Source organism: Eleutherodactylus coqui, chromosome 9 (genome assembly GCF_035609145.1).
Source record: "Eleutherodactylus coqui strain aEleCoq1 chromosome 9, aEleCoq1.hap1, whole genome shotgun sequence".
Classification (NCBI taxonomy): domain Eukaryota; kingdom Metazoa; phylum Chordata; class Amphibia; order Anura; family Eleutherodactylidae; genus Eleutherodactylus; species Eleutherodactylus coqui.
The window spans coordinates 171,263,856-171,278,489 of NC_089845.1; positions in this window are offsets into that span (position 1 = coordinate 171,263,856).

Sequence of the window (14,634 nt, forward strand, 5' to 3'; positions counted from 1 at the left end):
AACTCAGCCTCCAACCACAGGCCAATAAGCGGCACATTTAATTACAGCGTTCTGTTTCTGCATTACTGGTAATACAGCATGCTGAGGGGTAGGGGTAGGCCTAGAGGACGTGGACGCGGGCGAGGACGCGGAGGCCCAAGTCAGGGTGTGGGCACAGGCCGAGCTCCTGATCCAGGTGTATCGCAGCCAACTGCTGCGGGATTAGGAGAGAGGCACGTTTCTGGCGTCCCCACATTCATCTCACAATTAATGGGTCCACGCGGTAGACCTTTATTAGAAAATGAGCAGTGTGAGCAGGTCCTGTCGTGGATGGCAGAAAGTGCTTCCAGCAATCTATCGCCCACCCACAGTTCTGCGCCGTCCACTGCTGCAACTCAGAATCCTCTGGCTTCCTCCCAGCCTCCTCACTCCATGAAAATGAGACATTCTGAGGAGCGGGCAGACTCCCAGGAACTGTTCTCGGGCCCCTGCTCAGATTGGGCAGCAGTAGTTCCTCTCCCACCAGAGGAGTTTATCGTGACTGATGCCCAACCATTGGAAAGTTCCCGGGGTCCGGGGGATGAGGCTGGGGACTTCTGGCAACTGTCTCAAGACCTTTCAGTGGGTGAGGAGGACGATGACGTTGAGAAACAGTTGTCTATCAGTGAGGTAGTAGTAAGGGCAGTAAGTCCGAGGGAGCAGCGCACAGAGGATTCGGAGGAAGAGCAGCAGGACGATGAGGTGACTGACCCCACCTGGTTTGCTACGCCTACTGAGGACAGGTCTTCAGAGGGGGAGGCAAGGGCAGCAGCAGGGCAGGTTGCAAGAGGCAGTGCGGTGTCCAGGGGTGGAGGCAGGGCCAGACCGAATAATCCACCAACTGTTTCCCAAAGCGCCCCCTCGCGCCATGCCACCTTGCAGAGGCCGAGGTGCTCTAAGGTCTGGCAGTTTATCACTGAGAGTGCAGACGACCGACGAACAGTGGTGTTCAACCTTTGTCGCGCCAAGATCAGCCGGGGAGCCACCACCACCAGCCTCACCACCACCAGCATGCGCAGGCATATGATGGCCAAGCACCCCACAAGGTGGGACGAAGGCCGTTCATCGCCTCCAGTTTGCACCGCTGCCTCTCCCCCTGTGCCCCAACCTGCCACTGAGATCCAACCCCGCTCTGAGGACACAGGCACTACCGTCTCCTGGCCTGCACCCACACCCTCACCTCCGCTGTCCTCGGCCCCATCCAGCAATGACTGTCAGCGCACCGTCCAGCCGTCGCTAGCGCAAGTGTTTGAGCGCAAGCACAAGTACGCCGCCACGCACCCGCACGCTCAAGCGTTAAACGTGCACATAGCCAAATTTATCAGCCTAGAGATGCTGCCGTATAGGGTTGTGGAAACGGAGTCCTTCAAAAGTATGATGGCGGCGGCGGCCCCGCGCTACTCTGTTCCCAGTCGCCACTACTTTTCCCGATGTGCCGTCCCAGCCCTGCACGACCACGTCTCCCGCAACATTGTACGCGCCCTCACCAACGCAGTTACTGCCAAGGTCCACTTAACAACAGACACGTGGACAAGCACAGGCGGGCAGGGCCACTATATCTCCCTGACGGCACATTGGGTGAATTTAGTGGAGGCTGGGACCGAGTCAGAGCCTGGGACCGCTCACGTCCTACCCACCCCCAGAATTGCGGCCCCAGCTCGGTGTTGGTATCTGCGGCGGTGTATGCTTCCTCCACTAAAGCACCCTCCTCCTCCTCCTCCTCCTCCTACGCAACCCCTGTCTCGCAATCAAGATGTGTCAGCAGCAGCACGTCGCCAGCAGTCGGTGTCGCGCGGCGTGGCAGCACAGCGGTGGGCAAGCGTCAGCAGGCCGTGCTGAAACTACTCAGCTTAGGAGAGAAGAGGCACACGGCCCACGAACTGCTGCAGGGTCTGACAGAACAGACCGACCGCTGGCTTGCGCAGCTGAGCCTCCAACCAGGCATGGTCGTGTGTGACAACGGCCGTAACCTGGTGGCGGCTCTGCAGCTCGGCAGCCTCACGCACGTGCCATGCCTGGCCCACGTCTTTAATTTGGTGGTTCAGCGCTTTCTGAAAAGCTACCCACGCTTGTCAGACCTGCTCGGAAAGGTGCGCCGGCTCTGCGCACATTTCCGCAAGTCCCACACGGACGCTGCCACCCTGCGCACCCTGCAACATCGGTTTAATCTGCCAGTGCACCGACTGCTGTGCGACGTGCCCACACGGTGGAACTCTACGCTCCACATGTTGGCCAGGCTCTATGAGCAGCGTAGAGCTATAGTGGAATACCAACTCCAACATGGGCGGCGCAGTGGGAGTCAGCCTCCTCAATTCTTTTCAGAAGAGTGGGCCTGGTTGGCAGACATCTGCCAGGTCCTTGGAAAGTTTGAGGAGTCTACCCAGGTGGTGAGCGGCGATGCTGCAATCATTAGCGTCACCATTCCTCTGCTATGCATCTTGAGAAGTTCCCTGCAAAGCATAAAGGCAGACGCTTTGCGCTCGGAAACATAGCCGGGGGAAGACAGTATGTCGCTGGATAGTCAGAGCACCCTCCTGTCTATATCTCAGCGCGGTGAGGAGGAGGAGGAGGAAGAAGATGAGGAGGAGGGGGAAGAGACAGCTTGGCCCACTGCTGAGGGTACCCATGCTGCTTGCCTGTCATCCTTTCATGAAAGTGATCTTCCTAGTGAGGACAGCCATGTGTTGCGTACAGGTACCCTGGCACACATGGCTGACTTCATGTTAGGATGCCTTTCTCGTGACCCTCGCGTTACACGCATTCTGGCCACTACTAGGGATGAGCGAACGTGTCCGTTACGGACACATCCGCACCCGGACACCGGCTTTGCCGAACACTGCAGTGTTTGCGCGTAAGTGTCCGGGTGCCGCCGGGGGGCGGGGAGATGCGCGGCGGCGCGGGCGGCAGTAGCGGGGAACAGGGGGGAGCCCTCTCTCTCTCCCTCTCCCCCCCACTCCCCGCCGCACCCCCCCGCGCTGCCACGGCGGCCCCCGAACTTTTTCGCCCGAACACTGAAGTGTTCGCAAAGTTCGGTGTTCGGGCGAAAAAGGGGCGGAGCCGAACGTGTTCGCTCATCTCTAGCCACTACCGATTACTGGGTGTACACACTGCTTGACCCACGGTATAAGGAGAACCTTTCTACTCTCATACCCGAAGAGGAAAGGGGTTCGAGAGTGATGCTATACCACAGGACCCTGGCGGACAAACTGATGGTAAAATTCCCATCCGACAGCGCTAGTGGCCGAAGGCGCAGTTCCAAGGGCCAGGTAGCAGGGGAGGTGCGGAGATCAGGCAGCATGTACAGCCCAGGCAGGGGAACACTCTCTAAGGCCCTTGACAACTTTATGGCTCCCCAGCAAGACTGTGTCACCGCTCCCCAGTCAAGGCTGAGTCGGCGGGAGCACTGTAAAAGGATGCTGAGGGAGTACGTAGCCAATCGCACGACCATCCTCGGTGACGCCTCTGCCCCCTACAACTACTGGGTGTCGAAGCTGGACACGTGGCCTGAACTCACGCTGTATGCCCTGGAGGTGCTTGCTTGCCCTGCGGCTAGCGTCTTGTCAGAGAGGGTGTTTAGTGCGGCTGGGGGAATCATCACGGATAAGCGTACCTGCCTGTCAACCGACAGTGCCGACAGGCTTACACTCATCAAGATGAACAAAGCCTGGATTTCCCCAGACTTCTCTTCTCCACCAGCGGACAGCAGCGATACCTAAACAATACGTAGGCTGCACCCGCGGATGGAAGCATTGTTCTCTATCACCATAAAAAACGGGGGACCTTTTAGCTTCATCAATCTGTGTCTAATATTCCTCCTCCTCCTCCTGCTCCTCCTCCTGAAACCTCACATAATCACGCCGAACGGGCAATTTTTCTTAGGCCCACAAGGCTCACTCAAATAATTTTTCTAAACAATTTTTATACGTTTCAATGCTCATTAAAGCGTTGAAACTTTCACCTGAACCAATTTTTATTTTAACTGGGCTGCCTCCAGGCCTAGTTACCAATTAAGCCACATTAACCAAAGCGATTAATGGGTTTCACCTGCCCTCTTGGTTGGCCATGGCCAATTTTTCTGAGGTACATTAGTACTGTTGGTACACCAATTTTTTGGGGCCCTCGCCTACAGTGTAATCCTAGTAATTTTTTGCCCACCTGCATTACAGCTGACGTTACATCAGCAGTGTTGGGCAATGCAATGGGATATTTTTATGTACCGCCGGTGGGTTCCAGGGAGCCACCCATGCTGTGGGTCCACAGGGAGTTGTAACTGCATGTGTCCACTTCTAAAGAACCCCAGTCAGACTGGGGCATGCAGTGTGGGCCGAAGCCCACCTGCATTAAACATGACATTATTACCTCAGCTGTGATGGGCAATGCAATGGGATATATTTATGTACCGCCGGTGGCTTCCTGGCACCCACCCATGCTGTCGGTCCACAGGGACTTCACAATAGGGAGTTGTACCTGCCTGTGCCTATGAATTAAAAACCCCGGTCAGGTTGGGGCATGCAGTGTGGGCCGAAGCCCACCTGCATTTAATCTGACGTTAGCTCTGCTGTCCAGGGCACTGCAATGGGATACATTTATGTACAGCCGGTGGGTTCCAGGGAGCCACCCATGCTGTGGGTGCACACGGAATTCCCATTGCGGAGTTGTACCTGCCTGTGACTATTTATAAAAAACCGCATGCTGACTGGGGCATGCAGACACCTTGACAGAATGAATAGTGTGTGGCACATAGGTTCCCCATTGCTATGCCCACGTGTGCAGCTCCAGATGGAGGTGGCACAGGATTGGATTTCTCATTGCTTCTGTACAGCATTGTGGACTATCGCCCAGCCCCTTTTAAAGAGGGTCGCTGCCTAGCCGTGCCAACCCTCTGCAGTGTGTGCCTGCGGTTCCTCTGGCAGACGCACTTATAAATAGACATGAGGGTGGCGTGGCATGAGGGCAGCTGAAGGCTGGGCAGGGACAGTTTGGTGTGCGCTGTGGACACTGGGTCGTGCGGGGGGGTTGGGCAGCATGTAACCCAGGAGAAGTGGCAGCGGAGTGTCATGCAGGCAGTGCTTGTGCTTTGTTGGAGGTAGTGTGGTGCTTAGCTAAGGTATGCATTGCTAATGAGGGCTTTTCAGAAGTAAAAGTTGTTGGGAGGGGGGGCACTCTTGCCGCTATTGTGGCTTAATAGTGGGACCTGGGAACTTGAGATGCAGCCCAACATGTAGCCCCTCGCCTGCCCTATCCGTTGCTGTGTCGTTCCCATCACTTTCTTGAATTGCCCAGGTTTTCACACATGAAAACCTTAGCGAGCATCGGCGATATACAAAAATGCTCGGGTCGCCCATTGACTTCAATGGGGTTCGTTATTCGAAACGAACCCTCGAGCATCGCGAAAAGTTCGTCTCGAGTAACGAGCACCCGAGTATTTTGGTGCTCGCTCATCTCTATCCATATCACTATATACAGGAGATGTATAACTTATACCAGTTGTAAACATATAATTATATACAGAAGATACCCAGGTTATACCAGCATGCTCCATATCACTATATACAGGAGATACCCAGGTTATACCAGCATGCTCCATATCACTATATACAGGAGATACCCAGGTTATACCAGCATGCTCCATATCACTATATACAGGAGATACCCAGGTTATACCAGCATGCTCCATATCACTATATACAGGAGATGTATAACTTATACCAGTAGTACTTATATAATTATATACAGAAGATACCCAGGTTATACCAGCCTGCTCCATATCACCTCATGGATTATTCACAGTTCATAATCATGTAAAGAAAATACATTAAAAATCAGCAGTCAGAATATGAAAAACGGATGAATAATGGGTTGTGTCAATTAGTGAGGAGGTCTAAACAATTAGGGGCGCATCACCCTAACATTTCTGGCCCGTTAAATGCAAATAGCGAATCACAATTCAGTGTGTTTCCATTGAGGTGAGAATGTTCCCCTGCAGCAAAGTGTGTGGAAACAGACAGAAGGCAAACAGGCGGCAAATACCTGGGGGTCCCCTGAGCGCCCCCACCAGGTGAGAACAGAACATCTCAGTAGACTAAACCACCAGGGGACAATTAGCACAGAGGGATCTGCAGTTTGGGGTTTGGAGTCTTAATCAAGTAAAGCTGTGGGATGACTCCGATGCTCTGGAGGGTCCGTGATATCAGTTTATCACACTGTACAAGGGATAAAAGAGATCCACAGAGGCCACACAGCGGGATACCCGGCCGGGCACATCTGGCTGCTGGTATGTGGAGCCCCTGGATCAACTGAAGGCATTTGACGTGTGAAGAATTTGCTGTGGTGTGAAAGAGAAAAGTTTAGATAACTCTGTGCCTTTATTTAAACTCAACATCCGGTGATATTCAGCAAAATGCAGGCAAAGGAATCCTACCTGTGGGACGACCGAGGGCGGCGTGCAGCAAAACCGCTCGGAATTTAGTTTTTCGTAACGTAGGATGGGATAAGTAGGAGGCACTATTACTACTGGGGCCACTAAGCTGATCACTGTTACTGTGAGGGGATTCCTGAGGGACACTGTTACTGTGAGGGGATCACTGAGGGACACTATTACCGTGCAGTGATCACTGAGGGACATTATTACTGTGAGGGGATCACTGAGGGACACTATTACTGTAAGGTGGTCACTGAGGGACACTATTACTGTGAGGGGATCACTGAGGGACACTATTACTGTGAGCAGATCACTGAGGGACACTATTACTGTGAGGGGATCACTGAGGGACACTATTACTGTGAGGGGATCACTGAGGGACACTATTACTGTAAGGTGGTCACTGAGGGACACTATTACTGTGAGCAGATCACTGAGGGACACTATTACTGTGAGGGGATCACTGAGGGACACTATTACTGTGAGGGGATCACTGAGGGACACTATTACTGTGAGTGGATCACTGAGAGACACTATTACTGTGAGGGGATCACTGAGGGACACTATTACTGTGAGGGGATCACTAAGGGACACTATTACTGTGAGGGGATCACTGAGGGACACTATTACTGTGAGGGGATCACTGAGGGACACTATTACTGTGAGGGGATCACTGAGGGACACTTACTGTGAGGGGATCACTGAGGGACACTATTACTGTGAGTGGATCACTGAGAGACACTATTACTGTGAGGGGATCACTGAGGGACACTGTTACTGTGAGGGGATCACTGAGGGACACTATTACTGTAAGTGGATCACTGAGAGACACTATTACTGTGAGGGGATCACTGAGGGACACTATTACTGTGAGGGGATCACTGAGAGACACTATTACTGTGAGGAGGTCACTGAGGGGCACTATTACTGTGAGGGGATCACTGAGGGACACTATTACTGTGAGGGGATCACTGAGGGACACTTACTGTGAGGGGATCACTGAGGGACACTGTTACTGTGAGGGGATCACTGAGGGACACTGTTACTGTGAGGGGATCACTGAGGGACACTATTACTGTGAGTGGATCACTGAGAGACACTATTACTGTGAGTGGATCACTGAGAGACACTATTACTGTGAGGGGATCACTGAGGGACACTATTACTGTGAGGGGATCACTGAGAGACACTATTACTGTGAGTGGATCACTGAGAGACACTATTACTGTGAGGGGATCACTGAGGGACACTATTACTGTGAGGGGATCACTGAGGGACACTTACTGTGAGGGGATCACTGAGGGACACTGTTACTGTGAGGGGATCACTGAGGGACACTATTACTGTGAGGGGATCACTAAGGGACACTGTTACTGTGAGGGGATTCCTGAGGGACACTATTACTGTGAGGGGATCACTGAGGGACACTATTACTGTGAGAAGATCACTGAGGGACACTATTACTGTGAGGGGATCACTGAGGGGCACTATTACTGTGAGGGGATCACTGAGGGGCACTATTACTGTGAGGGGATCACTGAGGGACACTATTACCGTGCAGTGATCACTGAGGGACACTACAATTGTCCCTTTTTTTTGTTGTTCAAAGGTTGGGAGGTATAATGATGGTGTATTCCCTACAGAGGCCGATATAGTGTAAATCACTCTTCTAAATGGTTGCACTGCAGTGAAAGATGGGGTGATGGGAAGGCCTGGTTTCTGCTACCTGGTAGGTGTGATATACAGTAAAAGAAGAGTCCAGAGAGCCAGGAAGAGGGTAACGGCATAACTCAGGTTTACTTGATCCAGAGGCACAATCCAAGATCAGAGTCCAGTCCTGAGGATGGTGGCTCAAGCAAGTGCCACGCTTTCTGCTCAGTAATGCTTGTGTAGGCTTCACACCAGATCCCTGGAACATGTAGCCTGGCTGTACCGCTGTACTGCTGAGGGTTTTTTTTGGCTACACGGCCTTCGAGACTGCAACTGGCCTGTATATCCTGCAGGGACCTAAACCAAGAAGAGCCGTAAGCTTTTGTTTCCCAAACCAGTTTACTAGTTTACATTACGCTCCACTCTCTTCTAACGCATCTTCTAGAAGGTTACAAGAACTTTTCTAACTTTTGCTCCTCCCACTGCTTGCTGCTGATTGGCTGCTCTTAAAGGGGCTAATTCATGGGGATGTTCTATCCCTCTCTATGTACCGTACCAAACCACCATCTTCAAATCTGGACATCAGTGCATAACACATTAAAAGGCATATTTATATAATTTTTTTTAGAACTATGATAACATATTATATAAGTCTAAAAAGACTGGTAGTCTGAATAACCCCTGGATCACCGATCCTTCTGAAGCCATTAGTGATTATAAATTATAATATTGTCAGGAAGGATGAACAGGCCCGTCTTGAACTCTTTTATTGAATTTGCCATCAGAGCGTCACTATGAATATCGCTATGTAGTGACAACTCTGGGCCACTGCATCAATAGACGGTAGATACTTGTTGAGGATCCCATCAATGGGATCAGCCAACGATCTGGTGTCATATTTTCCAACCAAGGATTAGTAAAGCCCTAAGGCTCCTTGGAAACTGCAGGGTTTGATTACGGAGAGCACACAGGGCTTTAGGGGGTCTCCACTAACTTAGGAACCTATGGAGTCTTTCACTGCACTCCTGATTTGCCTCACCCCACATTTTCTTATTGGTCCTCTGAAGTCACTCTTTATATTGTTGTATACACTTGTAGTGTCCCAGAACACCATCCTGATCCCCTCCATAAATGTCATACATGTTTGTCCTATGTAGATGCACTGTGCAAAGCCTGTCCTGTCATATCCAATGTGTGTTGCACAGCTGCGGCGCTTGAGAGGTTAACTGTAATAAAATCATTACCTGCATGTAGATGTATCCATTTGTCATGTCATGTGGTGCAAGTGAGGTTATAAATGGAGAGATTGAGAGCAAGAAGAGAGATCCATCTTCAGGAGTGCTAACACAGAGCCACATGGAAGCACCTTCAGCTTCCATGTAGGTGAAGATGGAGGAAGAGGAGGTACATACCGTACTGTTTGGAGTGTGGATGTGAGAGGAGTGAGTCCCTGCAACAGAGAGAGAGAGCGCATTGCCCAAGTTCTAAACAGGTACCCGTTTACACCACAGGCTTTTCCTGTGCAGCCATCCATAATTAGGATCACCGCACAGAGGTACATTATTGTGACACCCACGCGGATAATGCGCAGGGTGCATCTAGGCTAAGTTTTCTTTAATAATTGTCTGCCAGAGTGTCTTCGGAGTGACCCCCTCTCTCCTCCGGAGTGCTCCCAATCCAGAACCAGTGACATACAGACAATGTGGACTGTAGGGGCGTATACATCCTGTGTCTCCTCCCTACCTCTGGGCCTGTTACTGCTTAAAGTGAATTGTATCTGCATTACCTGTTAAACAACTTTATTCTTAAGTAAAAGTTATATTGAGCCCTAACCGTTCCTGGCGACCTGAAGTACTACACACAAGTCTCTGTGCTTATTACTCTGCCGCATAGAATATCAGTGCGTGGGAACAGTGGCATCACGAGTGATATCTACTACAACCCCCTTCATCCCTTTTTTTGGCATTCCCTATCCTAGGGGTGTTGAAGCTGTCCTGCAATCCTGCTCTGGCCTTGGCTGCGTGTCATCCCTCTCGGACCAGAGCCTGGTAAGTGCCGCCATGACAAGCCAACACTTATCCCTCCCAGCTCTTCACGTTAGCCAGGTGCCCAGGGTCACCCCTCTGGGGTATTTCACACTATTCATCTCCGGACCATCAGCTGTCATAAAAACAGGAGTCTTGCATGGTAATTTGGTGATATTTTCGAATTACAAAGAGTTAGGGAGGTAACCATGTTTGTGGGTAGTTCTCTGTTTTGAAGTCTATCGCAGTCACTGGCTTGGCTGTCTGCATAGACTTCAGTGGAGAAGGCCATGCTCATGGGGGGGAACTCTCCCTATAATATATGGTTGCTATAGAGAGTCAGGTGGGTGCTGGGTCTTAGTGCTATAATGGGGCCCTCACAAAGCTTATTCCTACCCAGTGAACATGGCTAAAGGTTTGCTAGAAGATAGCAAGAGCAGGGACAGGCACTCTTTTAGTAGGCATGGGTTAGTTGTAGGGAAGCGGGATGGGCCAGCAGGAGGAACAGAGAGCAATATGAGATATGAGGCCCTGTAGCCTTGCCATAATGATCTAGCAGATGGCGTTCAGTGGAGGCAAGGGCATGGGTTTCCAATATAGGGAACATACAAGGGGCTTGTGGTAGGTCGCACCCAGATAGTACACTATGACAGTTTCTTGCAGCACAAACTTTAATGGTAGCATCAAACTGAAGTATCTGTCACCAGAGACAATTCCACCAGCATTGATGCCACAGCGGGCTGGACGGGGATCACCCGATGGATGATGGTCCCGAGCAGTGGACCCACCAACTACCAATGACCTATCTAGAGGATAAGCCATGAGATGAAAAAAGGGCAAAAAACCCCTTCAAAGAGACTGTACCACCGATTCCACTGCCAAGTAAAGACTGTAACTGTTTACATCAACGTTTGTTCTGACTCTTATCTACCTGCTTACGGGACCCCACAGAACAAATCAACAAGATTTCACATTTCTGTCAAACTCGCAGCACTTCTCACATCCGTCTTTACTCAAAAGCAGAAGTGAAACATTTGCTGTATAATTATATCCAGAGGAGGCAGGAGAGCCGTCACCGCCGCGGGAACAAAGTGTGACAACTGGAAGGAGAAGCAACAATGTGCAACAAGAGGAGTAGAGGACAACTATACAGAGAGAAGAGATAATGGTGACGGAACCCAGTGATGGGAAGTCAAGAAAGGAGAAGGATAAAAGTGATGCACAACACGTGGGGGGGGGGGGGGCTGGACCCGAATCTAGAGTATCCCCTATCCACAGGATATCCACTGGGGTAACGTGCCGATCAGGAGAGCAGGACTACCGTGTCGCACTCTCCTGTCACTGCGGGAATTGCTTCTCCCTCCGCAGTGACGTCATAGCTCAGCATGTGCAGCCAGCGCTCCATTCATTTCAAATGGGGGGACAGAAATACCCGTAGGAGCGCCGCTGGGTAATCGGCAGTCCCATTGAAAGTGAATGGAGTGCTGCTGCGCTCGTGTGACCGACGCTCCATTCAGTCTTCTCTCTGCGGGGGTTGCAGTAACCTCCCAGTGGTGAGCCCCTTCTGATCAGCAAGTTATCCACTATACTGTGGATATTCTGGTACAACCCCTTTAAGGGCAAGGCCTAGTTGGCTTCCTATAGCTAATGTCATGGCACCTCTGGTGCTGACAGGAATTGGTGCAGTGCTGGACCATGTCATGCATTTGCTGGCGCCTGCGCAGGGCTAGACCATGTGAAGCTTTTGCTGGCGCCTGCGCAGAGCTGGACCATGTGATGTGTTTGCTGGTGCCTGCACGGTGGCACTCGGCGCTGGATGCTGATGGAGAAGCATCTCCTTACTTTGGCAACATTGGTAGGCTGGCTGAACTGTCTATCATCTCAGCCTATCAGTGGTTCGCTTAGAGTGTTCCCGCTCCTGTATGCCGGCAATACATTTGTACAGGTTCTGCTCAGCGGTTCGGGGTTACTTTGTCCTTTATGCTTCTGAGTGCTTCTTTCTTTCCTTCCTTTTTGGGGCGGGTGCTCTACTTTATAGCCAGGTCCAGTCAAGGTATATCAGGAAAAGACCGTACACCTCATGCCCATGTCTACCACCATCAGTTTCTTGCCTTGGATGTTTAATTACCCAGAAACCCTTGTGTTCCATGTGTAATCCAGCCTGTCCCATTTCTGAATTTGTGGGTCAGTTTCCTCATCAGAATAGGATGACAGCGACCCTCAAATCTTAATGCCAAAATCTGTCCTGGAACTTTAGGGGGTTGTATGACCTTTGGTTCTCTGTCGGCATTCTGACCTGCTGGTTATGGCTTCCGTTTCTGGCCAATCAAGACAGCCCTCGGAATTCTCTAATTGTTGCACATTGTGCACTGTTCTCTAACTGGTCAGCGCCGATCACATGAGCAGCTCTGACTTGCAGAGTTGATTATTTAGCAAGTCCACCCCTTTGTCAGGTATCAAGGTGCCCTTTGGCAAATAAAACAGCTTGATGCTCCAGTTTGCCAGGAATAGGAACTTACGGACTTCTTGTGCCAGCTTCTGGGCCGATCGTTTGATGCGGGGCCACAGTGATGTTCATGCTAACTATAATGTGGGAGAGGAGTAAGGTGGATTAACTTTCCACAAACCAGGATTGTCACCTGTCCAAGCCGAATCAGAAGTCAAAATGCTATTCCATACAAGATTCTCCAGGGAATATCCCCAGCGCCTGAGCATGCGGCGAAGCTGCCTTACAGCCCACACTGCACCGACACTCAGACCCCTTAAAGTCACAGGAGGAATCTATCCCCATCGTCCGTCCAATCAGATATATACAAAATGAATAAAAAATAAATAAAAACAGATTTAAAAAAAATGTGTCATTATAGATCTCAATTAGTAAAAACAAATAGACAATACGCTTTTCTTCAGGGCCCTTTAAATGCAAATAGTCAAAATTCTGTGTTCTTACATTGATGTGAGAAGAATAAAAAATATTCACAATTAGACCGAATGCAAACATCTCCACGTCACCTGAGCACTTCCTGCATGTGAGGATGGAAGATCTCGGCATAAACCATAGGGAGACCTTTAATACAGAAGGATCTGCAGATTGGGGTCTTCAAGGCTTAATCAAGTAAAGATGTTAGGAACCTCCATGCTGCCCCATCCATCTACTGCGCTGGATCAAAGCCATCACAGAGGCCGCACAGCGGGAGGCCCGGCCCAGTACATTCTGTATTGTCATCTGGCTGCTGGTATGTGGAGCTCCTGGATCAACCGGCCGCTGAAAACATTTGACGTGTGAAGAATTTGCTGGGGTGTGAAAGGGAAAAGTTTAGATAACTCTGGCTTATTTTTCAAACTCAACATCCGGTGATATTCAGCAAAATGCAGGCAAAGGAATCCTACCTGTGGGACGACCCAGAGGGCGGCCTGTGGGAAACCCGCTCGGAATTTGGTAAAGGTTTTTAATAATGTAGGATGGAATAAGTTCACTTGTCCAATGGTGATGAGCAGAGAAGATGGAGGGCCTTATCTAAAACATTAGTCGTCCTCACCCTCCTCAGTAGCCAAGTCATGTGAACAGTGCAATAAGTCCAAGACTAAGGCCCACTACCCAGAACTGGTCCAGACCTTGCTCGGTATCTCATGGGCCTTGCTGTGGCTTGGCCAATTGTTATATTATGGTCTGGACCCACCATAAATCCCTCCTGTCCTCTGATAGGCTTGTCTGACCCTGGTGATGAGGACGTATGGTCTGTAACACCACTTACGTTGTGAATACACAGTAGATATTTGTTGATTCTTCCATCCATTGGATTAACCAACAATTGGGTGCTGCATTCTCCAACCAAGGATTAGTAAAGCCTTAAGGCTCCTTGGAACCGACAGGGTTTAATCAAAGAAAAGTTAAGACAATTCTGCTCTTATTTTCTAACTGAGCATCTGGTGGTATTTAGCAAAGTGTAAGCAAAGGATTTGTACCTGTGGGATCACCCAGAGGAACCGGAAATCCTCTCAGAATTTAGTGAAAATGGATCTATTTTTTGCTTCTTTTTGTAACATAGAATATGATAAAAAATAGAAGTTTATGTGTTTGATGGTGATGAACAGAATGGAGCTGGACCACATCAGGTCCATCAGAGGAGATGAGACTGAGGGCCGAATCTTCAATAATACTAGCCCTCCTTAACAGACAGCCCAGGTATATGTGGTTTCATGATTTCAAGATTGAGTCCGGCCATCCAAAAACTGTCCAGAAGTTTAACTGTATGATGAACTCTGCTGGCCTCCTGTGCCTTGTTGTGTTGGGCCCATCGGAGGATCCTCCTGTCTTTTGATGAATCTGCTTAGCTGTAGTGATAGCTATGTGTGATTTGGTCTGTTACTTTACTTGCACTGGCAATGCACATTAGATGTTTGTTGAGCATCCCATAAATGGGATCAACCAACAATTTAATATAAACTTTCCCATCCAGAGAAACCTACAGGGTAGAACCATAGGGAGGGCACACAGGGTGCCCTGGGGCCTCCACCACC